Source organism: Larimichthys crocea, chromosome XVIII (assembly GCF_000972845.2).
Source record: "Larimichthys crocea isolate SSNF chromosome XVIII, L_crocea_2.0, whole genome shotgun sequence".
NCBI classification, from domain to species: domain Eukaryota; kingdom Metazoa; phylum Chordata; class Actinopteri; family Sciaenidae; genus Larimichthys; species Larimichthys crocea.
The window spans coordinates 3,193,394-3,220,506 of NC_040028.1; the positions used below are offsets into that span (position 1 = coordinate 3,193,394).

General features: G+C 42.6%; 1 long non-coding RNA gene across 1 annotated transcript; it reads right to left on the reverse strand.

Annotated features, from left to right (window-relative positions):
• Positions 1–1,804: 1,804 nt before the first annotated feature.
• Positions 1,805–25,775, reverse strand: LOC109140720 (uncharacterized). Its single transcript, XR_002042526.2, has 4 exons — positions 25,646–25,775; positions 19,468–19,529; positions 3,522–3,593; positions 1,805–2,622 (listed from the first exon to the last, which is right to left on the reverse strand). It is a non-coding gene; the product is annotated as an uncharacterized LOC109140720 (long non-coding RNA).
• Between the last annotated feature and the right edge of the window lie 1,338 nt (positions 25,776–27,113).

The following is a 27,113-nucleotide window of genomic DNA, read 5'->3' on the forward strand; positions in this document are numbered from 1 at the left end:
CTCTTTCCTTGTGACCCCCAGTACAAACTGCTAAGTCCCCTGCTGGGCTTCGCTGCCTGTGTAGGCTTGTTGATAGGAGAGCCCTACTGTAGAGGTCATTGCATGACACTTGTAACTTATTACAGCAGTGACACAGACAAGACAGGGGACATCGTGTGTAGCAATGAGGTCAGACACTGGCTGATGACATCACGGATGCCATTTTCAAATGAGAGCACCTTCACCTTCTAGCCTGTCCTCCTTGAAAGCGTTTATGTGTGTGATAGAGGAGGCAGATGGTTCCATCTTGCCTTCATTTTCTCTTTTTTCACAGTTTTTTCCACCTGTTATCACTTTTCTTCTCTGCATTCTGGTGTTTTACATTCTGACAGTGTATGCAGTCCTCGCACCAAGCACATCATCAACAGCTTATCAAAGCAACAATAAACTGCCCACACACCCCTCCCAATACAAGCCATTAGCAACCACTTGCATTGTTGGGATTCTCATAGTGAGTCCCGATGGATTTGTTCAACTCATATAATACTGTCACAAAAACAGGGGCTGTGCAGCTGAACTTCAGGGCTTGAGTAGTGAGACACAGACAACAAATGGTGATGGAAATGAGTCCAGTGAGTCAGTGTGGGAGGACAAATCCATGACAAATGCAAATCCATTGTCATTATACCCAGAGGTACAGGTGATCCTATCCATATCTTTTAAGTGCAAAATCTGCTCTTTGAATTTCCTTGTGCAAATCTTGCTTGCATGTTCCAAATTTAGTGTAATGGGCTGCTGAACAGATAGGAGGGATACAGAGGAGTATAACTTGGGAGACATCCATTTGTTTTGACTAACTCACACAGTTGAATCGTCATATTCAGATCTGGTGTCATCTTCTGATATTTTGTTCATTATCGTAGAAAATGTTACTTATATTAGCTTCAGATTTCAGACATTATGAAGAGATCCCTACAGGGGCCAATAACTCATTATCATATCTTTGATTTGATGATAAAAGTTATTCAAAAGGTCTGCTTTTGCGAAGTAGCTTCTCCTCAGTTTCTTTTCTTGTCTGAGCTGTGGACACTCATTATATTTTCACCTGCACTGTCAGAAGAGTGCTGCAGGGCTGTGACAATACCTGGACAGCACTCCCTTTTTTCAGTTTCTTGCAATGCTCAGTGGCTTCATATATGTTTACAAAGCCAGTTCACCTGCCTCTGCAGGTCTGCTCCTTTATTTATCTACCGATCTGTCTAGTTTCCCTGCAGTGTGTGTGGAAATACGACTTCCCTTAGAGAGCCTGCCATCAGAAATAATCAAACAGAGACACTAAGTTGCAGTTAAATTGTATTGTATTACAAAGCATGAGATACTATTATTGTTTAGTTTCGTCAAGTAAAAACAAACTTGTAGATGTTAAAGTTTCTTTGGGTGTCCATGGGCTAAGGTATCAGTAAGGTATCAGAAAGTGTGTGACTTTCACAGCTTCACACTGAGAAAGTCTTCTAAAAGCATTGTTGGTTGTGTGTGTGTGTGTGTGTGTGTGTGTGTGTGTGTGTGTGTTGGCTGCAGGGAAGACAGCACTGTCCCACTAATAAGGAGCTGGTCTGACAGCAATATGACAACCTCCTGACAGACAACGACCCGGCTTTGTGCTGAGTTACTAGAATATTCCTGGCATCTCTTGCTCCGGTTAACTCCTGGGATGCAGAAGCAACACTGAATCAATTTAGATTTTGCAGATTCCAGATTCTGCTGAGATTTTTTTCTCTCCGTTCAAATGTGATAATTCAGTCAGACAAACGACAGCACGAGTCACTCAGTAGTAATATTAATGTGAAATATTTTTTTATTGAATTGTCAGGGTCAGGCATTTGAGGCACATTTACAGAATAGATGAATACTTACCTTTTTGAGCACAGGAGAATTATATAAGAGCCGCTTATATTGCTAGCCAGAAACCCAGCAGACAATGTAGCTGTAGAATTGAACCACACAGAAATCTACATTGTATGCCAGGTTCAGGACAAAGCAAAGGTTCGTCTCCTCATCTCAAAGCCATCTCAAAAAAGTTTCGAACATGCATCGATTAACACTTTTCCTTTGACAAAATCACTCCTTGAGATTTCTGTCACAGAACATTTATAGTTTAACTTTAATAGGCCTTACCAAGGACATTTAATACAAAGACGACCTCACAGAGGGCGAGGGAGAGAGAGTGAGAGAGAAGCAGAAACAGGCAGAATTAAAAGAAGAATGGTGGAAGAGGAAGAAGTGAAAAAACACACACACACACACACACACACACAAAGCCTTGACAAGGGCCCCTTGTGGAGTTGTGACACAGAGAACATCCTGTCTGTGGGGTCACAGGATGGAGCCCCCCTGACATCGCAGCCAATCAGAGGATTGGAATGTGTCACCAGCCAATGGGAGTGGAATGGGTATGCTTGACCGGGAAGTAGGCAGAACCGTCGGAGACCCAGTAGCCAGATGTAGCTGCTGATTGCTACACAGGATCTACACTGCCTACTGAGCAACCAACAGCAGCCACAGAGCCGTGAACCGTGAAGCTGGCCAGTTTGGTCATGCCTGGGTGGAAAGACTTTGCACTTCTGTAGACACAGCTGAGTCCATCTAAAGAAAGAGTGAAGAGAGAGAACAAATAGCTCTATTATATAACCTATTAAACACAGACAGAGGTCAGAAATAAGTTAAACACTGAGTAAAAAGGCCAAACGATAAATAAGAGGAAAGTGGCAAGAGTCAGTAGTGAAGATGATGCAAAGATAGAGAAAAAGGGAGTGTATGGTGGTAGCAAACTGAAGGGAGGAGATCAAGCAGAAGAAGAAGAGCCTAAGGGAGGGGAAGGATATGGGAGATTATCTGCTGATGAACATCTCCAAGCGTGGCATTATCAGTTGCAGATTCCTGTCATTCTTTCCCATTAGCCCTCAGGCACGACAGACAGTGGCCACTGCCATGTGGGCTCCGACACTTAGTCTGACACACACTGGGAGCACTGACCCAAACTTAATAAATTACGACTAAGACACAGGTGACTGCAGGAGAGTAGAGAGAGAGAGGAGAGGAGGATGGCTGAGCTCTCCCTCTCCTCTTTTTCCGCTTTGGTCGCACGCCTAGCTCTGCATACCTGAGGCCTCATGACCATATTGATCAAACATCCTCTGACCAGCTGATGGTCACTTGACTCCAATTTCCTTTTATTAAGGGAAATGTGCTGGCTACTCTCTCCTCCTTTCCTCCTCCCTCCACACATTCCATCTCTCTGTCACCATTACTGCTCCTTCTGTCTGTGTTTGTCTCCTCTTCTGTCTCACTTTTCTTTATTTCAACGCTGCAGTTTTGCACCATGTTGATGAAAAAGGTTAAGAAGTTATCCCACACAACTTTGAGTTGCGCCATTTGCCTTTTTTTGTAGTTCTTTGCTGAAAGCAAATACATTTTCCAGAAACAAGGAGGGGACAGGGTAAAGAAGTAAACATAAGCTGCAAATAATCCAGAATGACTCTCACCTCTCCTTGAAATGGCTTTGGGAACACATGGTTGTTCACTGGTGTTTTTGGAAGAGTGCAGAATTGGCCAAGCTGCAAATATAAAAAAAAGAAAGACTCCAGTCACTAAGTATGCAGATATACAGGAAGAATGTAACACAAATTATGAATTATACAGGATGTCACACTACAAAAAATAAGCACAGCTGTATGTTAAAGCTATCAACAGCACACTAAGTACGTGTGATATTAACAAGTTAGAGCTGGTTAGCCTGAGTAAACGCACAGGGCTGGAGATAAGGTGATAAGCTTTTCTATGTCTTATCTCTGTCCTTTTTCCATGCTTTGGTGATGCTGCCACCACCGCTGGTCAGAGAGGTCAAACGCACCAAAAGCTATCATCTTTTTTCCAATGAAAGTGAAGCGTTAAAGGTCCAAGGCTGAGGCAGACAAAGATGACAGAGGAACTGAAAGTCTCTCAAAAGTTAATCCCATGAGCAGGGTTTTCAAAGAAGTGATACCAGATAAGAGATTTTTAAATAAAGATCTCACAGCAGAATGATCGGAGCAGTATTTGAGGAACAAAATTCAAATCAAAATGATGCAGAGACTTCAGGTTCAATAACATGTTCTTGTCACTACTCTGGAGACTAAAGTGGTTGTTCAACACCATATCCCAAAAAGGACATGTGCAGTCCTACCCAGGGTACAAGTAGAGTGCACAGTAACAAATGGAACAAAAGGAATACAAAAGGAAGTGAACACTTCAAATTCAGAGAAAAAAGGGGAAATGACACCAAAAAGTATGAATGAATGAACGAATCATCTGGGATTCAACAAGGAGTTTAAGTGAACGTTAGAGTAGACTAGAAGCTGAGGAAGGTTGATCTAAGAAGGGGTGAGTGCTAGGAGGCCTGAGGACGGGTGAGGAGAGTGAGAAGGGTGAGAGGGGTGAGGCCAGGCGTGCCATTCCATTCCTGCCTGCACTGGGCAAGTCTATTCCTAGAGTGTGGTATATGGCAGTTGATGTGGGTTTCCTCTTAGCTGCCTGGAAGATGACTGGGCCTGACCACATCCACATTCACACACACACACACACACACACACACACACACACACTCACTCACAGAGTGACAACTGCACACGAATGCAGCAGATATACACTGAGTTGTACACACAAACACACACGTGTGCACACACATATACATTCTGAGGGGAGCAAAAAGGAACTGAATCATTACCCTGCCTTAGCCTCAAAGTAGGGGTGACCACTGTACAAGTATGTGTGTGTGTGTGTGTAAAGATAAGTTACACTTCTGCAGTAAGCAACATTGGTTCATTGGTTGTGTGGATGTGCTGTTTTTTGCTTAAGCACATGTGAGCGGGTGTGTGTTGGATGTGTGAGCTGGGTGTGGACGTATTCCCTCTGTCTGAATGGGTTTGTGTGTACAAGTACGTACCTCACCCCACTCCACAATGAATATTATCTACAGTCATTATTATTATTATTATTTTTTTTTTTAAGATTATCTTTTGTCCTTTTCAAGCTCTATTTCCGACAGAGACAGCTGAAGAGTGACAGGAATGCAGGGAGAGAGAGATGGGGAATGACATGCAGGAAAGAACCACAGGTCGGATTAGAACCCTGGGCTTCTGCAACAAGGACTGAGCCTTTGTACATGGGGCGGCTGCTCTACCAACTGAGCTAAAGTTATTTTTCCAAAATAAAAAATATATATAAATAAAAAAAATCTGGACATATATCAGTGTTTCTTTAAAATAAAAATCAATAAGTGAGAAAACTGGATTTTAGAAAAGCTGTTCACATGAAACACTTTTTCTCTTCACTGACGGCCTGAGCTGTGCTCATCGGAGGAGGATCTTATTACTGTCAACAATGGTGCAGCAAGAAATACAACTTTTGAACATAACCCACTCTCACACATCAAATATATGTGCATATTTATAAAGCATTGTTCATACTCAATATTATTGGTAAGTATAAATATTTGAGCTTTCATACAGCCTCATCTGTCTTGCAGAGCTCATAAAGTGAAAATGGCCAATCAGAAAAAGTGTGGTTCCTCTGACAGAAAGAGATGCCTTTGAGACAAGCGCACAATACAGTGCTCACCAACAGCTTTCCTCCAATTAAGCAGTTGTTCCACAAGGCCAGCAGCCAATCAGATATCAGTTCTCAGCTCTGCAGGTTCCATTAAAACCCCAGCGTGATTGGTTGTGATGGGTGAGTGAAAGTGTCCAATCAAGAGAGCGAGCCAATAGCTCTGATTCTGTGGTTATGGAAGCTCAGTCTTCCCTGCCACCTCTGTTCACTATCCAAAGTCATTCCCTGTCCCAGAATATTCTCCTGCTATTCAACCAATGGTCTCTGCCAGACAGACTGCTGAAGTCACTTTCTCCCCCTCCTCTTAGTCTTTTTCTCTTTCTCCCCCTTCCACTTTCTATACTTATTACAAACGTAGGAGATGAAACAGGCTTTACATGTAAAGCGATCTTAAATGGTTCCTTTGGGTGCTGCTAGGTGGCTGTTAGTTAAGGTGACGACTGAATCCAGGCCTATAGACCTTAGAGCCAAAGAGCTTCTCCAGAGGGAGCCCCAACCTCGAACACACAGCCTGTACCCCAGCCCCAGCCCCAGCCCCAGGCTCAGCCCCAGGCCTAGAGAGAGGGGTGTCTGCAGGCTCTTCCAGGGGGCTGGACTGATGGGAAAGAGCTGGCAAATTGACCAAGGAAAGCTAACTCCCTCCTCAAGCTGCTTTATGAAGGCTTGGCAAATGTGCCGAGAGCAAAGAAAGGAGGCAGCAGAAGAGGGGAAAATAGAAATACACAGCACGAGGAAGAATAGAATGATGAAAAGTGTCCCAAGTCCAAAGTTAGCGTAAGGGCATTCCTGTGTCCCTAACCCTCTTGCCCTTTGTTGGGTCACAGAGTTTACACAGGACTAGCATTGCACCCTGGCAAACACAGCCATAAATCTACTTCATTAGTCCCTACACAAGGCAATGTGGAAGGTCTAATATAATATAATGTAAGCTCTGTTTGAGAGTGCTACAACCTGGCTACTGATACCTGAACTGCCTCCACCCTCAGTGCTAACACACTCATTGATAAATAGCCCAAAGAAAACTGAGGAAAATAACTCAAAGAATATATAAATATTAAACTATCAGACCCCTATAGTGACTAGTTTTAATCAAGAGCTTGATTCTTGATCCAGCAGATCCATAGGAATCACAAGGATTTTATTCTAGAAGCTCCAATGCTGGTCCTTCTTGTATAATGTCTACATGACCACAGTTCCTTATTGACGTCGTCCTACTGCAGTCACTTTGAATAATCAACCAGGCTGAGTCATTGTGTTAACTGATTACCTTCGGAAAACAAAAGGAACACCTTAAAATCGCAGCTCTGCGGGCCTTGCCCATTGATCCTGGTTTTCCATGACGTGCATTCTCTACTGCCTCTTCCTCGCACATAAATGCATACACACACACGCGCGCACACACACACAGCCACTTATTGGAATTCAGTGGGGCCCAGGTAGGGGAAGCTTTGCCCATATATGAGCAAAGGAGGAAATAGGCCAGGTGTGTGTGGTTAGTACACCGTTGGAACGAGCGTTCTTCAGTACACAAAAAAAATGCACACACAGAAACAAGACACATGCACACCGGGCTTCTTCTGTTGTGCGTGCACACAAACTACATTTAGCCCTGTGACGTCTACATTATATCGCTGAGCTCTTAACTGTACAATCTACCGCTGAATGACAGATTTGTATAAGTTACTTGTTGCTGTATAAACAAAGACGAGTCATGCGAAAAGGAAAGTAGGGAAAAGAAAAGAAGGAATGAGTCAAGTGAAGGTTAAGATTATTCCAGTTTTAGAAACATAACTGTCAATGTTGGAATAACAAAGGTATGTCACAATGTCTGACACCACCTGTGTGTGTACCTATTACACCAAAGAATGTGGTTCAAACCGAACCCTGCCACCGGTAACTTACGGCTTAACTCCTTGCTGAATCGTCTGCATCTGCCACCTTTCATTATGTAGTCGTCCAGTGGATGTCTCATTTAACAGAGCCTCTTGTCCTTCACACCAACACATCCACTCACTCTTGGAGTGTAGCCACTATATATCTGACAGCAGATATGAGACAACTGTGACTAAAAGGTGAAGTCTATGTTTTTTTTTCCTATCAGCATTATAGAATATTACATTACAATTATTATTAGCATTAAATGTCATTATGCCCATCATATTAAGCAGTGTAGTGAAACACTAATATTTAGCAGTGTAGACACTCTTCTTGGTGATTTTTTCACCAATAATGACAAAAAGTTCAAACCAACTTCATGAATGCTCCATAAATGGATTTGCACTAGAAAGAATACTCAAATAGAAAGACAGACCTAATGTGTAGACCTCCACCCAGGCAAATAGTCCAGACATCAATGATATGCAAACCTGCAAGCACAGTCACTACATGTCTGTTGATGTTAACGTAAAATGTCTGTTTGTGTTTGTCACAAATTTGTGTCCTGTGATTCATGTACTCCAAAACTGAATAGCTTCTTCTGTGGCCCATGTTACACACTTCCAGTGTCATCAAAATCAGACTTGATTTGTTTGCTTGCTGGTGATTACCATCCTTCAAACCATTACCCATTTCCACCTATTCCCTTCCAGTTGCAGGGACAACAGGTCAGCAATCTTATCACAAATCTGACACAATCTGATACAAACCTACAGACACAGTATTGTCTTGTTATTGTTGTTGCTACCGTATTGTTTTGCCTGGAATGCTACGAGACAGCTGTACAGTTGCATTGGTCCTCTTTGTTAACATTTTAGAATAATAACTAAGAATAATCCAAGACTGATATTTGTGACTTCTCACTAATGGTTCATATGCCCTGGAAGTGTTTGCTAGCAGCAGAGCGGTTTGCCAAGTAGGACAGAGCAGGGTTCATTCTGTAGGCAGCGTGATAAGGCAGAGGGCAGATTCCATGCTAATCTCCACCAGGGAATTTAATCTCCCTCATCAAGATACCTGTGATGCATCTCACCGCCAATCTCCCTGTTATCACACACTCATGCCGGAAATGCTGTCCTGATAAGTGCTGATAGATACTTGCACTCCAACATGACAGTTTATGACTGGCTTCTTATCACCACTCCTCACAGTCTCTCTCTCTATCACACACACAACACACACACACACCTCCTAGTACCATAAACTACTAAAGTAGAGTAAAGTCACGGTGGAGCAGTCAAAACTGGGGCATTAATCTTTGGTAAAGCTCAAGGAGCGGCTGCCGATGTGTTGCATTAAAACAAAGAGAGCATGGTGTGCATGCATGTGTGGCTATAGGCTGGACTGCCAGCAGCCACTGACTGATGATGGTGAGTATGGGCTCTCTATGACCACACACACAGACACACACTCAGTTTGTCTCTTTTTGTTCTTGACAATATTACTTCCTTCACATTATTCCATTTCAATACGTTTTACAGCAATCTAGAAAGGTAAATTGCATGCTGGAGAAATCTGTTTCTCAAGTTTATCCGAGTGATTCAACAAGGAGCACTATTACGTATTATCGCTGGAGACCTGCCATCTTATTACATGAAAGTGAGTAAGAGTAATGATAGTTGGAGAGAGCATCGTCTTAGTCACAGAGAGTGGGAGATCATTTGAAGAACAACAGCTCGGCAGACAGCCACAACGTTTAAAAGTCCACAGCTTTAAGACACACACCCCAGTGTTCAGCTTGTGACTAAGCCCCCTTAGACAAACACATGTAACCCAGAACCACTAACACTGATTCACTCAACTGCTCAAACACTCTCTCTTTGTGTCTCACACACATTTTCCACAGCATACACACACACAGACAAACATATATGGGGCAGCTGTGGAGGTAGAGCGGGTCGTCCACTAATCAGATGATCGGTGGTTCGATCCTCGGCTCCTCTAGTCTGCATGTCGAAGTGTCCTTGGGCAACATACTGAACCCCATATTGCTCCCTGTAAGTCGCTTTGGATAAAAGCTTCAGATAAATGACTAAATGTAATGTAATATACACATGCAGTGCTTTAAGAGGTGGTAAGAAAAGGCGAGAATGAATCTAAACTTCAAGCTCTGCAGTCATCACTCGTCATTCCACTCACAGCCAATCACATCAGCCAGCTGCCATGCCATTCATAAAGAAGCCACACTGAACTGTCTGCGCTGTATCATACTGTATCAACCCCCACCTCCACCACAACCCCCACCCATACGCTCAGTTCATTCATGCCCTCTGCTGCTAAAGCAGAAGGACTGGACTGTGCTATCTGTGTCAAATGAAGGGGGGAAACACAGCATGACTGAAGCAGAGAGAGGAAGTGGTGCCTCTGTATGAAAAAAAAATCCTATTAACCACAGAGATCTATTTTTATCACATAGCTACACCTCAGACCAGCGTCGTCCCTAAGACACACTGCCAGATGAGACTATGTCAGGTATTTATCACTGACGATAGTACATACCATGCATTGTACTTCCAGTCTAATCCTGGCCGTAGTACTGTGAGTACGCCTCGCAGCAGAGTGTGAGCCAGACAAGTCCACTATGTAACAGTGAATCATGTCCTCTGTAACGTGATCACATTGTGAGGTAACGCTTCCTCTGCCACAAATGACCATTCAAACTCAGAACAGCTTAAGACCTGACAAGCTGAATGTGATCATTCACCGGCTTTATGAATAAAGACTCACAAGTCATGTGACTTAGAGGTTCACATTCAAGCATTTCCTCTATTTTTCACACTTTTTAAGAAACGTTGTTCTCTATCAGATTGCTGACAGTCTATGGACCGGCACTGAAAGTCCCCTGTTCTTCCTCACAGTTCTGTTTGCTGCTCAGCCTATTAAGGATCTGGGAGCAGTTTCTCAACCTTAACTTGTAACATATGATATCCATCAACACGGCAGCTCTACTTTCTGGGAGTATTTTCCTTTTCTTTCTTTTTTCACTTACCCGTCTGGGTGAGAGTAGTGTTTCCTCCCGGCGCTGAGTTTGGAATGAGGGAACCCCCCCCTACACACACACACACACACACACACACACACACACACACACACACACACCACCCCCACCCCCAGTTTCTTTCTCTCTAGTGTCTTTCTTTAAGTTTTTCCTCCGTTTCTGGGTGTCCTTTGCTCTGTCCTTGCTTCAAAGAGGGATTCCGGGTTCCCCCTCACTTTGCTTGGTCCAACAGAGTGAGTGAGTAAGAGAGAGAGAGACAGACAGACAGACAGAGAGCGAGAGAGAGAGAGAGAGAGAGAGAGAGAGAGAGAGAGAGAGAGAGAGAGAGACGCTATTGGGTAACAACCTCTCACCCACGTCACTGTCCACGGCTGTGAGGGCAAGTCACACAAAACTTGCCGGAGCTCAGCTTCTAAAAGATTTCATCCTTACATGTCTCCTCATCTCTTTCCCTGTCTTTTTTCCTCCTCCCGTTGCATTCTTCTGAGTGTAATCAGTAACAGGCTTAAAGTGACAGCAGCACACACACACACACACACACACACACACACACACACACATAGCCACACACACACATAGCCACACACACACACAGACAGTGTGTGAGGCTCCCTCTGGGCTAAAGGTGCTTTCCCAGAGCTCTGGAGCCACTACAGCCGTTAAACTCCCTATAAGCCCCGCCAAAGTTGCGCTATCACATGTTTCACAGCAGCCTTGCTCTCTTCTCTCTCTCTCTCTCTCTCTCTCTCTCCTTCTCTCACCCTTCACCCTCCCTTCTCTCCCTCAGCCCCTGACTGACACTATCGGACATACTCTCTCACACACACTCAGGACCGACGCTGCACTCTCTTATAGTGTGGCTGTTAAAGAGGGGGCTGAGCCTATTGCAGCAGAGGGCAGTGTCCTGTTACACAGCTTTCAATTGAGGTTAGGGAGAGGACATCCATTCAGAAAAAAGAGAGGAGGGAAGAAGGAGGGGGAGAGGGAGGAGGAAAAAAGTAAGGGCAGTCTCTCTGTCTCTCTCTGCATATGTGTGTGTGTGTGTGTGTGCTCAGGGTCTTCAATAGCAGGAAACTCGCAGGAGAGTTTGGGGCGTCTGTGAAAAAAAGACCCGTCTCTAAATAAGGGAAAGGAGGCAGGGACATAAGCAGTGCCCCCCCCCCCCCCCCCCACACACACACTGAAAACACACACAGCGGCCACAGTAGAGGGGTCTTTATAACTTCCAGCCTCATTGGCAGCACTTCACTCTCCACCCATACACACATACGCCCACACAAATGTGCATCTGAACTGTTCCATAGATTTTAGTCTGATGGATTATTATTTCATAAATTATTTTAAAAAGAGTTCTGGTGTGATGGAAAAGACAGATGAGTAGCTGATTGTGCCTGTGAGTTTACAGGCCAATAAACATGCAAGTAACCCTGTGGTGACCACAGCGACCAACCAGAAAGTACCTGAGTGTACCGACAAAAAACAACAGTGACTGTACCAAGGACAGCCTCAGACATAACCAAAGAGTCAGGGGTCATTGTCATCTGTTGACCCCTCACTTCTAATACTGACCTGCAACTGCCCCCATCCTTGGTTGACCACCCTGTTCTTCACCTCCCTTCTTCCCTTTTTCTCACCTACATCCTGCTATTTTACCCCACTTCTATTCTCTGCCACGCCATCTGTGCCAACCACACCTATCAACAGTCCTACTTACCACACCCAGCCCCACCCCATTCCTCCTCCCTCGTGGTGTTTGGGGCGAGGGTGGGCGAAGGTTTTGAATGGGACTCTCAAACTTCAGGAATTGCATAGTTGGTTTGTTACTCACGGGAGGCCATGTGACTCATCAAAGGCCATGCTGCACCCATGCTACGCTCCCGTTACACATATTGTGGTGCTCAAACATGCACACACACTCACACACAAACATTTTAGTGGAGCTGGATAACTGCCTTTGTCAGGATCCATTCATAACTATTTAAATAAACGGAGTGAGTCATGTAACGAGTTGTGTTAAGTAATATTTGACCTATATACACACACCTCTACTCTCCATTGAAGAACAACCTTAGCTCAGAGGTCCCCAACCTTTTTGGTTTGTGACACCTTATTTAAAGTAACTTGTGACCCATTGGTTGTGTATGTCCAAAAGTGTGTGTGTGTGTGAGAAGCCCACAGAGGGACTCTCACCTTTCAGATTGTTACATTTGAATCATTTCAGAATATTTTACTGTGAAGGTAAATCTGTCCTGTATTTCACAAGAATAAGAAAAAAAAAGCATAATTATGTTTTTTCTTTCTTGTCGCGACCTTTGACATGAAGCTGAGAACCTTTGGGTTAGATCACCTAATGGACAGTTTGAGCTCAGCAGACTCAGCATCTAAAACATCAACCTATATGGCTGGTTGGTTGGTGGATGGTTATGTGGGTGAGTGGGTGTGGTGAATCACAGCGTAGGGGTTTCTGTGTGCCACTGAGCCCCAGCAGCAGGCCGGCGGGGGATGACTCAGGGTTGGAGTGGGTAAATGACTCCAGACCTGCCGACAAACAGCAGCATTAACCTGCAGGAGTCACAGAGAGCGCTGTCCTCTTGTCTGACTGGGCACGTTATCATGTCTCATTTGATGTTCTGAAATAGTAAAGTTCTTTTTCTTTCAGACAAATGATATTCCTGTGTGGAGTTATTTCATTTTAGCCGTTTCACTGGCAGCTACCTGACAGAAGCAGCAACTTGACAGATTGTTCTTGATCTTGTTAATCAGCTGTTCTGCAAGCCTAGGATGAGGCTTAAATTATGTTTTCTCTTAGGGGTAATTTCATGTTAAAATTGTGCTACATGACAAATTATTAATCTACAATCATTTAAGCAACTAACAAATTAAAATATAAAAATAAGAATTACCGGAAAAATGAAAAACAGTGAAACTATTTATTATTTATTTTGTATAATTATAATGATAATCCAGATATTAAATGTAATGTAATTTACAATTACAATTTCTTTTTGCTGTATGATTTATCATGATTTGTAATTACTTCAGGTGTAAATGACGATGACTCTGCTTGTGCTTAAAGTGCTGAAATTTAAAAAGTGACATTAAAGTTTGAGCTGAAGTTAGTCTTAAAGACTAAAGTTTCACAGTAAGTGAGAGGTTTGCCATTTTAGAATGTGACTCAGTCTATTGTGGGCACAAACTGAGCACCGCCTGCTCGCTTTTTCTGGGTGGATACAAGGGCGTAGATGTGTTTCAGCACACACGCACGGCACAGGCGGGGGCCTTTCCTTCATGCACACACACACACACACACATACACACACAATGGAGATTGCAGTGGAAAGGAAGCTGGGGATTCCTGAGATTCCTGTGGACAAAAAGGTGTGAACTCAGGCAGCCGAGCAGCCTGGGAATTCTGCTGGGTTGGCTTGAGAGGCAGTTTAATGGCTGACCAGAGTTGCTAGTGACATAAAAAGAGATTAAAAAAAAAAAAAGAGGTGGCGAGAAAAACTCAAAGAATTCAAAGAACAGGAAAGAGAGAGGGACACAGAGATAATGTATCTGTGTATGTCTAAATACAACTATTGTCAATACTCAATACTCTCTCTCATCATTTACACTATGTGATCTATAAAAATACACATCTGTTAATAATCCAGTCAATAAAGAGTAATTCCAGAAATGATGAAACAATGTGGAATTTCACCCCTTAAAAAATGTAGCTGGAGATGTATTTTAAATGGTCTTAGTTAAGAAAGCAAAACACTGAAAATTAGATTACTGTCTTTATTATTGCATTTTTCTGTCCAGATAAACATGGCCAGAGACTGAGGGTGATTAAGAACCAGTGACAGTAGCTACAGGATATTTTCATGCAATTGTCAAGTAAGTTTTGAAATGTCAGTGCAGTATAGGAAAATGCAGAAACAGCAGATTTTCTCCCAGAGGGGTGAATAAATTGTCTCCCTGAATGTAAAAAAAAAAGAAGTTTTATATATATATATATATATATATATTATATTATATATATATCATATCTATTATATATATAAGAAGCCAAAAATACAGATGAAAATGGATATTTTTCAGAACGTATCACTTATTTTCTGCATTCCTCCAAAGACATAAATAGCCATACATCTAAAGGTACGGTATGTGTGTCCACATGATAAAAGGTGTTGATAGGACGTTTGTGAACAGCTGTGGATAGATAGATATTTCCACTGAGAATATTTCAGAAAGAATTACATATGTAAACCAAGAAACCACCACCACTGCTTTCTTCAACAAACACATTTCCATCAAAATGTTCTTTAATTTTTTTTATTTCTATACTATTCAATTGTTATTGTGTAAGACATTTTTTAATTTAAAAAACCCTACACAATAACAATAACCTCATGACACACACACACACACACACACACACACACACACACACACAGGCAGCATGGAAAGTTTATCTTTGATGCACCTGTCTCTGCCACAACTGAAAATCTCTGCCAGTGATGGACAAGAACAGACATAACAGCGACGTCATTTCATTCACTATAATGTCACACGCACACACACACACTTTGAAGAAACACATGCAGCCTGCAATCAACCAAGGACAGGAGATGGAAATGTGGCAGACAGACCCCCATGACCCTGGCCCTGTGAGGAAGTATGTGTGTGTGTACGTGTGTGTGTGTGTGTGTGTGTGTGTATGTGGCATAGTCTACCCTGACTATATTAGGCCAGTTTCTTTCAGCACGGGGAGACAGTGAGCACACAGATACAACTGTGATGTCACAGTCACGCTGGGGAGGCATGACTCTACATGTTATCTCTCACCATTGTGCTTGTTCTACATTCACTGTCCTGCAGTAGCATGTGCAAACTTCTGTTTCTGTGTGTGTGTGTGTGTGTGTGTGTGTGTGTGTGTGTATACAAGCGTCTCCAATTACATCACAGTGAATACTTCTATTATGATGCAATGGATAACCATTAGGTTAAGTTATATAAAGTAGTATCTGTCAGTGGTAACTGTAACAGTGAAAGTATTAAAGGATAATTGTTTCTTTCTTATTTATTAGTGACCATTCCTATCAGTTGTGCTTCATGCTCACCAAGGTAATTTCTGAGAATTTTATCTTTCTGCTTTGTTTCCAAATATTTTTTTTCTTTCTAACCTGTCACTTGTGGTTCTCATCCTGTTGGACGTCTCTTTCCAATCTAATTTGTCTTAGTGAGTACAATGTTAATATTACCAGTAGTGAAAAAAATACTACAATTCTTTACTTAAGTAAAAGTCATAATGCAACAATAAAGAGTTACTGTAAAATTTAAAGTATACATTTGATATTAAAGAGCCTTTAGCCAGTCACTATAGGTGACAGGGTCCGCCGTGAACGTAAAATGATGTACTACTGTATAAACAGTTTTGATTATTTCCATTATATCTGTCTTTGCTTTGCTCTTTTCACTCCTTTGATGCCTCCTTGGGAGAAAGGTGCTCAGGGTCACATGTTTACGAGCACCAATCAGAATTAGATTTGATGTGGAAAAAAAGGTCATTTTTTTAGAGGGGGGGGGATTTACTGTCAATCCAATCAGATTAAACCACACACAGTCTGATGAAGCAGATTGGTGGATTTTGTGAGTGTTAGTGTTTTTTCTTATTCTCCTTATTTAGTCATCAATATAACATGTTATAAAAGCTTTTTAGAAGCTTACTATGTAAGCAGCATTGTGTTTTGGAAGTAATGGTCAAGACTACAATAATGAGAGCAAAGAATTAGAATATAATAACTTATTTGAATTTCTTAGTAAAACAAAACAGTAAAACACACCTTCATAATAATAATAATAATAATGATACTAATAATAATAATTCCATGATACTACAATAAAATGTAAGTCATACAACAATGTCACTAATTACTATAAAGTAAAGACACATTGCCTGTATGTATGTATGTATGTATGTATGTATCTATGTATGCATGCATGTGTGTGTGTGTGTGTGTGTGTGTGTGTGCTGTTAGAAATTGCATGACGGCATTGTGACTCCTTTAAAGGAACCCACTGGTGTAGTGCTCCACCCTGTCATCCCTGCTCTGTGAGTCCCTCTTCTCTCTGCTCCTCCTTTCCTCTCCGTCCTCCCCCTTTCCTCTTCCTCTTTCCTTCAGAGGTGTTAGAGGAAAAACAGCCACAGTATCTCTCTTTCACATTGTGGGCTATATGAAGGCAGTGAATCCGCTGCAGGCTGGCCCACTCACAGGATATAAATGCTGCGAGCCATGCCAAGGCGGTGAGGGGTCACACTGTGGAGAATGTGTGTGTGTGTAATAAGACGCAGTGTGTGTTTGTGTGTGAGGATGACTGTATATGTCACACGTGAGCTCCCCCGCTGGCTGGTGGCTGTCTGAGCAGCACCACCAAGAGCAGACGCCCTCATCCTGACGCTACAGGGTGGAGAGGGCTTCTTGTGAAACATTCCACTCTCCCCCACCACTCTGACCAGTTTCCTGTTCTCACCCCCCCACCCCGACTCCTTCCCTGCCTTCCTTTTTGCCTGTCCCACCTCGCCTCCACACGCCAATGTTATCCTCCAGCATTTCCCACCACCCCATCTACTGTGTTCTACACCCCTGGGCTGATCCCCTGGCTCCAGGCCCCACGCCCCAGACTGGTGGACTCCCTCTGGGTTTCCTGGAGAACCACCTTCCATTATCAGAGCGACCGGCCCAGCCCAGAAAAATGCTGAGCTCACTGGGTCATTTAGAGTCTGACCTCCACCTCTGAGGATGGATCTCCATAAATTGAACAATAATAACTTCAGTTTGTGTATTGATTAAGGGTCTGAAACTAAAGCCTAGTTAGACTTATATCACCTACCAGGACCTACCAGAGTATGCACCAGGGGATCAAAGTGAGTGAGCCAAGAGTCCTCACTGCAGCAGCCTGGGTTCGACTCCAACCTGGGCCTGTTTCTGCACTCTATATCTTCTCTCCTTCCTCTACCATTACTGAAAATGGTTTGGTCAATACTCACTACCAATACAATGATAAGTTCAATTAGTAGGCAGCATTAAAAAGCTAAACCTACTGAAATACATTCTCCAAATTAGAGTTTAAATCTACAGAAAATACATTTTGCTATCTGATCTATATCTGGAAGATTCATGTCATTTTCAAGCTCTCTTGTTCCAGCTTAGTAATTGTGAGGATTTGCTGTTCTCCTTCATTTGATCTGATAATAAGCTGAATGTTTTGCACTTTTGTCCAGACAAAACATGCAAATTGTAGATGGCACCAGCTGACTTTATCTATTTTTTCCACAACTTTCTGACATGTCAAATCGTCATTTAGATTAATCAGCAGCCTCAGTTTGTTTCATATGGAGATATGATCACTCACAACGTGTGAATTATCAGTAAGAGTCATGCATTGTTTGTAACTCACATTGGATTTGATGAAAGCCACATTTATGTGAACTCAAGGCCAGAAACATGTTTATTAACCCAGCACAATCACCGCTGACGAATGCTCTCTATCACTTATGACTAATGGACTATGCATATGTATATGTGCACGCACAAGTGTGGAATGTGAGCATGTCATTCACAGAAGATTAAATGGACATGCAGCATGGAGTTCTGTTTTCTCAGCCTCTTCCTTCAGAGAGCAGACAGAGTGAGAAAGAGCAAGTGGTTCCAGCAGATGGAACTGGGTCTGATACGGCCATCTGTCTCCGAAGATCGGGCTGGGACTGTGCTATGCAGAAACTCTCTATAGTTATGTGTAAAATATAAAAGAGTGATGTGGGAATTTAAGAGCTGCCTCTTATTGTCTGATACCAACAACAGGTTGTTGATGTTTTAATGATTCTAAACAGACATGAAAGACAAACAAAAGAAGATGCAGACTCCATCCTTGTGTCCTCTGCCATCTACTGTACTTTGTTACCATCAGCTTGTCAGCAATTGTGTTTTTCTCCAGAACCTTGACACTTTTTGAGACTCTTTCCACCACTCTCTCTCCTATCTGCAGTTTCACCATTTACTTCCCTTTCTCTCACTGATTCAGACAGGACGAGTACACTCCTCATCATCAACTTTAATGTTTCTTCGATGCTGGCAGGGAGAAGACTCTATCAGTGTGTTTCTTCCCTCAGCGGTCTCTTGTCTGGGGGCTCTGCAGCAGGCTGACTCACAGCCCCAGCCTACTCTTCCCTCCCACTCCTCCCTCCCACTCAGCCCCAGCCGTACCCCAGCGTGGGAGGCAGTGCAGCCCAGGACCAGAGCCTCCGGCTGGGCACACACGTGCAGCCAGCACGGGCCCACGGCTCTGGAGCTTTGGCTTTCTTTCCCCTCACCCACACAGAAACAAAAAAACACACACACACACACACACACACACACACACACCGCCTACCCATATGCAGTACCTACACTGATTTTTTAGAGCACCTCTTTAATGATGTCATGTGCCTTACATCTGAAGGGAGCAGAGGCAGGGGAAACACGTGGGAGTGTGTGGGCTGTACAAGCTGTATGTGTGTGTTTGTGTGTGAATCATGCTGCCAGATTCTTTTTTTTTGGTTTACATTAAGTACACTAAAAAGTTTTATGTACACATGTACTGTTAGCTACTGTAAGTAAAGAGCCTTGAACATGGCTGAGCTCAGTAGCGTGCAGTTATTTTTAAATCACAGCTACAGGGGATTATTATGTTTGGGAAGTGTAGTATTTTATGAGAGGAAACCCTGGTAAAAGACTTGCACTAGAACATGTACTCAGAGTGCATTAACAAATAAATCAAAAACCTTCATTTGACAAAAAGTCTGGTGTCTGCTGCCAGGGGTAACGTTTCCATTTGTGTTCATGTTATTTCTACTTCATGAAATCATAAAGTGTTATTCTTACCAGCAGGACAGGAGGCCTCCATCGTCAGTATTTGCCACCTTGTGTATCATGAAGAGTTCAGGCTGTGAAAAACAGGTGGCAGAGGAGCACGTCACTCAAATCATACTGAGCCTTCTTCAAATCTTCTCATCACTCACATCTTCATCCAACTAAAATGTAGAAAACATTTACAAAAAATTGATAGACTTGAACAGTATCACACACTGTAGGATGCCTGTACTGCAAAGAGGAATAATATTCAGAAGGGCCAGATTGCTCATTAGAATATCTCACATTTGTGTGTGGGCGAGCTTTTAGCAGTCTTTCTCCCTCTAGTCCTCAGCACTGTTCCAGAAACACTGTTCTCTGTCCAATACCATCCGGGATGCTAACCCCAGTCTGTCTGCTAAAAAAGTAAATCAAGCAACTTCTGTCCAAAATTTCAAGTATCTGACATACGCTGTCAACTTTTTAAAATACACATCCAGAGTAACAACACCACGTTTAGTCCTGTACTCACCGCCATGCCACTATAAATACTGATAAATATTTTAAATGGATGTTGAACCTACGTTCAGACGATGAAATTCACAATAGTATATCACAGCACACAAGTGGAGTCATGTCATGGTTACACTGCACTGCTCTCATTTGTGATTTGACAAGATGACACAAGAAGGTGAGCAAGCATCACTGGTGAAAACCATGTACCTCCAAATTTAATTGATATTCGATTGATCTTCATGGTTTAATAAATTCTATCAATGAACATTCGTCACAAAGACATTTTGGATGCACAACAAAGTATTTCCTATTTTGTTGTGTGAAAGCAATACTCTGTGATCTTGAAAAGTAAAGAGCCAAACGCTGCAGGAAATGAACACACATTCTATTTCCATGTGCTTTTATACATGGTTCATATCAATGATTACTAAGTGAAACAAATAAAATCTACAAGATTTACAAATATATATGCAAAATTTGGAACTGATATTACATTAATAACCATATTGAGTTCCATGTGTCACAAGTGCCCCCTGTTGGATAAAGCAACATTGTATCTGAAGCTGAAGGCGCATGGTTTTAATTAAAGTGTTCAGAGAGAAAAATAACAAAATCAAAAAATAAAAATGTTCATACATTATCATGAGACTGACACTGAATCTGAAATGAGCATGATGAGCATTAAACATCAAAACAACATGGACTCAATTATTTCTTAGAAAGCCAACAATGCAATGCAACAGTAGGTCAGTCAGAGTACTCCTCTCTCTCTCTCTCTCTCTCTCTCTCTCTCACGGGCTCTCCCCCGGGTAAACGCATTCCAAAACAAAAGAATTTCCTCCAGCCCAACTTACATACCACCTCTTTTCCCTCTCTCTCTCTCTCTCTCTCCCTCTCTCTCTCATGCACGTGCATGGGTTTGCGCGCACACACGCGGATGTGAAGAGTGCACGATGGTCTTACCAGAGAAGACCACACACTGTTGCAATGCCATGTTCAACAGTCTCAGCATAGTGCTGCACGATCACACAAACAATGCCAAGGCTCACAACTCTCACACAGAATATCAGAAAGTTCAATTCAACACAAAAGCTCGTAATTATACATGAACAGCTCTATGTTTGATAATTATGACTTCTGTTGTTTTAAAGGAATAAATACTAACAGCACAAATCCTTCATGAACAGCCTAAATGTATACCTGGAGGTATTGTGTGGTCTTGCACCGCAGTAAGTCAGAAGAAAAACAGTCCGATTTGCAGACACCTTCCTCGAGAGCAGCGCTCCTGGATCTATCCGATACACACAAACACACAAAAGGCAGAGACTGAAACAAAACATGACCGAGAACTGCGCGAAGTGTCGAACACACGCAAAGACGGCCGCACATATATGCGGGAGAGAGGAGGAGGATCGATTTATCTCTCTCAATTTTGCTGTAGTGAAATTCTATTACTCATCTGATGAGTCTCTGCTCGCTCTCTCACTCTGCTCTGCCGCCTGCCTGACTGCCTGTCCGCCCGCCTGCGGGGCTTTTCACCGGATCACTCGGAAATGTCACTGACTGGCTCTGCAGCCTCGTGCAGACTGGCTACACCAAACTCACATCAGACGGCCGCAGCTTCGTCCCCGCGTCCCCGCCACAGAGTCGATCTCAGCCCGCAAGAAATCCCCCCCGCCGCCCCCTCAGGCTTCGGGGACCGTCCCCCTGGTGCACCATATAAGACACCGCGGAGATTAATAGCTGAAAAAATTAAGCCACTCTCGCTGAGCGAGGTGCGTGTAAAGAAAGAACTGAAAAAAAAAGAGATAAAAGTCTGCGATGAATAATAATAATAATAATAATAATAATAATTAATTAATAATATAATAATTTCTGATCAAACCAGATAAAATTATGAGACAAATATTAAATCAACATTAAGACAAATATTAGAATAATAATTTTCTTCTTCTTGTAAAAATAGAGAAGGATGTAAAACAGAATTGATCAAGTTTCCAGAGCAGATCTTCGCGTTGTTCTTTTCATTTTAGAAGCTCTCACCAATTCACACACACTGCAGTGCATGCTGAACAAATCTCACACGGTCCAGCCAAAAATCAACATTTCAGTCTTCAGCTCTGGACAGAATTAGATGTTGTTTTCTTTGCTGTGTGCAAGGTTAATTATAAAATTGCTATGCTTCACAAAGTGGGCTCCAGGAACCTCCAGGGGTCCTTGAAAAATTTCCAGGTGGATCCCAGCAAACTGGTACACAAGCAGAATTTTACTTTAATTCGATCTAATATTCAACAGCTGAAGAAATATTTCATTCCCCAACAAAAGGACAAACCACTCTTCATTCTGCGGTACTCATAGAATTAGTTTAGAGTAGATCACCACAAATCAGCTCCCCTCATGTATGTTTTCAGTCGGCTTTAATCAAACACTAAATGTGAAACATTTTAAAATCATAACTTGACTGAGAAACTGTCTCTATTTCATGCTCCTCTCCCTTTGGGGAAATACACCTGCAGTGGGATTGTACCTGCTCATTTAAATGTTTGCATTTGTAGTTGTCTAAATTTCCTGTGAAATGTGCGAGATGATGTATTATTGCTCACCTGCTCCTTCCCCTTTTGCTCTCGCAGGCTGTCTCATCACTCTCAGTTTGAGAGTGAAAGTGATTTGCTACAGCAATCTGGGAAATTAACAAAATGTTTTCACTGCTTGTGTTCTCACTCCACCGGCACAAGGTTGAGGAGGTATGAGGTCTATAAACCACACCGACAATATTACCAGCATGATGACTAGGGTTCATATTGTGAAATTCCCTGAATAAATTACTGTGCCCACTCTTTCTCTTATCTGGTTATGAGTACAGTTATGACCTCAGTTTCTGGTATTTGGGATGGGTATTTCTTCAATGTAAACTTCCCAGAAATATTTTGTATTAAAAGTTTTTTCTGTAAGCCAAATGACAAAACTCATTTAACTGTTTAAATGTCAACTCTTCTCTTAACTGCTGAAGCTTAAATTTAGGATTTCACCTTGACTGACAGCCATCTATGGATGTGTGAAGAAAGGAACAGACGTTTTTTACACTCTGATCAAGGAGGATCAATTTCACCTCAGAGCTGCTCGTAAGTTCATGAAACATTGTGACCTTTTAATTTACTATTTAACGTTTGGTCATTGTGGATTGTCATGACTGAAGCAGGAAATGACAAAAAAACAGATCTTTAACATATGAAGATAAAACTGTATTGCAGAAGCATTTCACAATGTGCGACATGCAAACACAGAAGTGATTGGGGGTAATCCCATACTTTCCCCTTCATGCTTCTCAGCAGAGGGTCTATGTTTCTGCTTTTGATCTGACTCGGAGTGAGCAATATTGATTCCAGGTCAACACAAATGCCCTCCCCACTGCCACACATCATACACACAGCAAGCATGCAGCAGGACATCAGAGGACACCGGGGAAGGTTGACCTGTAATGTCCACTGAACTCTTTCCTGTCTGCCCTGAATGCAGACGACAAACACCTGATGAGATACTGGCCCTGCTTTGAAGTCAGAGATAAAGACATTTGCAAGGGCATGTTTTTACATTTCAGCGTTTGATAATGCATTGTTACACGACAGCAGCAGAAAAGATGAAACCACATCATTTCTGGAGGTTCCAAAAAACTCAGTTTGACAGAAATCGCAAAGTTCAACATCAGTGGAAATCTTTGCATTCTTTCCACTAAACCAATAAAATTCATAAAGTGGCACTCAAGAGTGTTTTTGACTTGAAATGCTTAACAGTACAAGGGTAATCCTCTTTCAAGCCAGTTGTTATTTTACAAGCCTCTTTGATAAGGTTGTTGACATAGAGCCTACAGACGAGCCATGTCATTCTCTGAGAATTTGTCATCACAGAACTCCCCTTCAGCTATTAGTAGTTTCAAAAAATTCAAGTCGGTGGCGCATCTGTAGAAGTCAATGGTTTACCATTGAAGTAACTGGTGTACCGCAGTGGTGTTAGGGCTACAATACCTCCACCAGTGTGTTTTACTGCTGGTAAGTTGGCTCCCGGGCCCTTTGTGTATATGAAGGCAGAGGTGTAGTGTGTTTTCACTGTCTCCTCCCTGGGAATTCCCCCCTGTTCCAGGCTCTAACAGCCTGTTGGAGCCGCAGCTGTATATATGTGTGTGCATGCGTGTGTGTTGGATGTATACACAGTTCAGTTATTCGCATTTCAGTGCACGTGTAGGCATGCGTTAATGTAAGCGCGCGTGTGTATGTTCGTGTGTTTCCTCCCTGATTCCCAGGGTTCTGCCGAGTTAAACCCTCTTAAATGTCCCCCTGGCTTTTGTCCTCACGTTTCAGCCGAATTTCCCTGCGTTCATCCCACCATTCAGACTCTGTGTGTTCGAGCGCTCAGGAATGCATTGGGTTTGACAGGCGCCCCAACTGTGTGTGTGTGTGCATGTACATGCGTGTAAATGAGCATAAAACAGTAAGAAAGGCAAAGAGGTTTGGAAAGGGGAGTGGATTTTTTTTCTTCATTTTTTCACTCCACCTTCTTTTGATGCAAATGTGCTCAGTTGGACTCGGAAACACACAATCACCTTACCTTTGCACACACACACACTTTTCACCTTTCTATACACACATACACACACACACTCAACACCCACACGCACTTTGAGTCACATGTGCTCTCACTCAAAGAGAGCTCTGCACCCACTCACCCTGACACCCACACAACCACCCACACACTCACGTGCACTGCCAAATAGCTCTCACTCTTTACCCTCCCACCCTCTCCCCCTCCCCACCCACCACCACCACCACTGAGCACACACATGTCAACACACACATGCACGCACGCACGCATGCACACACATGCACACAGTTTCACATTAAGTGCCGGGCATGCGCCTGTTCTGCTTTCCTCTTTGCTTTGCGAACGACCCGCAGTGATAAAATAAACACAAATACTTGATAATCACATTCCAGACATTTCTCTCCTGCCGGTGGGAAGTTTCAACTGGTTTTCTGCAAGAGTTGGTTTGACTGCATGTGTGTGTGTGTGTGTGTGTGTGTGTGTGTGTGTGTGTGTGTGAAGTGTGTGTGTGTGTGTGAAGTGTGTTCAACCCCGGAGAGAAAAAAGAAGAAAGAAAATGAGGGAGAGGGAACAAAGAGATCTGGGGCGAAGTCTCACACATTCCTCAGTCCTGCCAATATCCTACCAGTATACCAGACCATCACACACACACACACACACACACACACACACACACACACACACACACACACACAGCGAGTGTGACAGAGAGAGACAGCCCGATCAGAATAAAATCTTCATTAGCACTACATCTGTGGCATGAAACTTACTTATGAAGCTTACACATTTTTTTTTGCAAATCATTTCATGCAACAAAACATTTAAACAAAAACTTGAGCTGACAGTATCATCATCCAACCCCAAAAAGACAGCACTGCATGGGACAGAAAAGCTGGAAAAGGTGAGTAGAAATAAGCCAGTGAGTGAAAACACAACAAAATGCATCTCTGTTGAATGTGTCTGAATACAAAGAGTCCTTCCCTGTGTTATGACTTTTTTTTTTTTTAAGAAAGAGACTCAGGGGGACAGACGCAGTGACAAAGAGGCTGTAAATGTGAGAATCGTGCTCTTGTGTTGTGTATGTGTAGATGGGACCTACCTGAGCACATGGCCCGCATGGCATGCACACTTCCTCAGTCAACACGCTTTGTTTCTCCTCCTCTCTGCTGCTGCATGCTTCTCCTCCATCTGTCTGTCTCTCTGCGTCTCTCTTCTTGTCTTTCTCCCCCTCTTTGCTCTCTCTCTCTCTCTCTCTCTCTCTCTCTCTCTCTCTCTTTCTCTCCTCCCCTCTCATGCTCTACAAGCCCTCTTCTCTCACTCTGCTGCTCTCTTCAAACTTCTCCGCTCTTTCCCTCATTTTGCACCTCGTTCTTCTTCTCAGGCTCTTGCGCTTAATAAAGTTGTCCCTCTTTATGCAAGTGAGAGTGATCCACGAAGGCAGTCTTAACTAAAAAAGTCTCTCTCCTCCCCCCACACTGCCTGGTGTGTGTGTGTGTGTGTTGCTTCCTTGCCAGTCCATCATCTCCATCACGTATTTAACCATTTTGCTTTCTTTTATAGTCTACCTTTCTTTTCTCTAAGTCTGCTTTCATTTGTCGCTCTCACACATACACACAGAAGCTTGTGCCAATTTAAAATTCTAAATTGCTTTCCTATATTTCTTCTTCCATTGGCACAATACAGATAAAATCCAGCTTCTGGTTAATTTCTCTTGTATCTTTCTCTCAAAACACCTGAACAATCTCAGCCATTTATACAGAGCAGATAGGGCAAGTGAGAGAAAATGTGAAAGGCGAACAAATAGATGATGCAAGGACAGTGACAGAAAATTGGTCATACAAGATGCTAACGGCCTTGTACAGAGCTCATCAGGTATCATATGGTAGAGAAAAATATCTGAGCACACAACGCCGTGCAATCTGCAGTGTGTGTTTGGAAAAACACTACAGAGATTAATTTTGCTTACTGTCACAATGTTCACCTGGAATTCAAAATAAAAACAGGGAAATTCCATTTTTAGGTTTTTAAGAAATGTAACGCAGTATTTATGTTTTTTCATGCCATGCCAGTTAAATGAAAGCACATACAAATAGTGGAATATTCCAATTTATATAACACTATTCAGTATACCAATTCAGAGGAAATCTTGCATGGATTCTGTGCACTGACATTTTTTCTATCAGTCTAGGAAGTGCTTTGTCATTAGAACACAAAGACCAGGACAAGAGACCAAGATCCATGTTCTGCACGTTTTATGTTAGTTCAATATTGCTAAAGTAAATGTGTTTTTGATATTTAACCAAGATGACAACCTCAATTTTATCCTTTGAGCTGCTATAACATAACCATGTACTGTCAATCATACCACTATTCTCAGCTGTAAACCAATGTATGCAGTTATTTAGAGTTATGGATTTATTCAGGTCAACATCTTGATATTTTAGTGAAAATACTTGAATTCTACATGCTGTGCTATGAGTGCACAGTGATCCAGCTATTGCATTTACTAGCTCGTGATCTATTAGCTGATCTGGAGGCAGGTGAGGTATATGGTAGGTGGTCCTTCC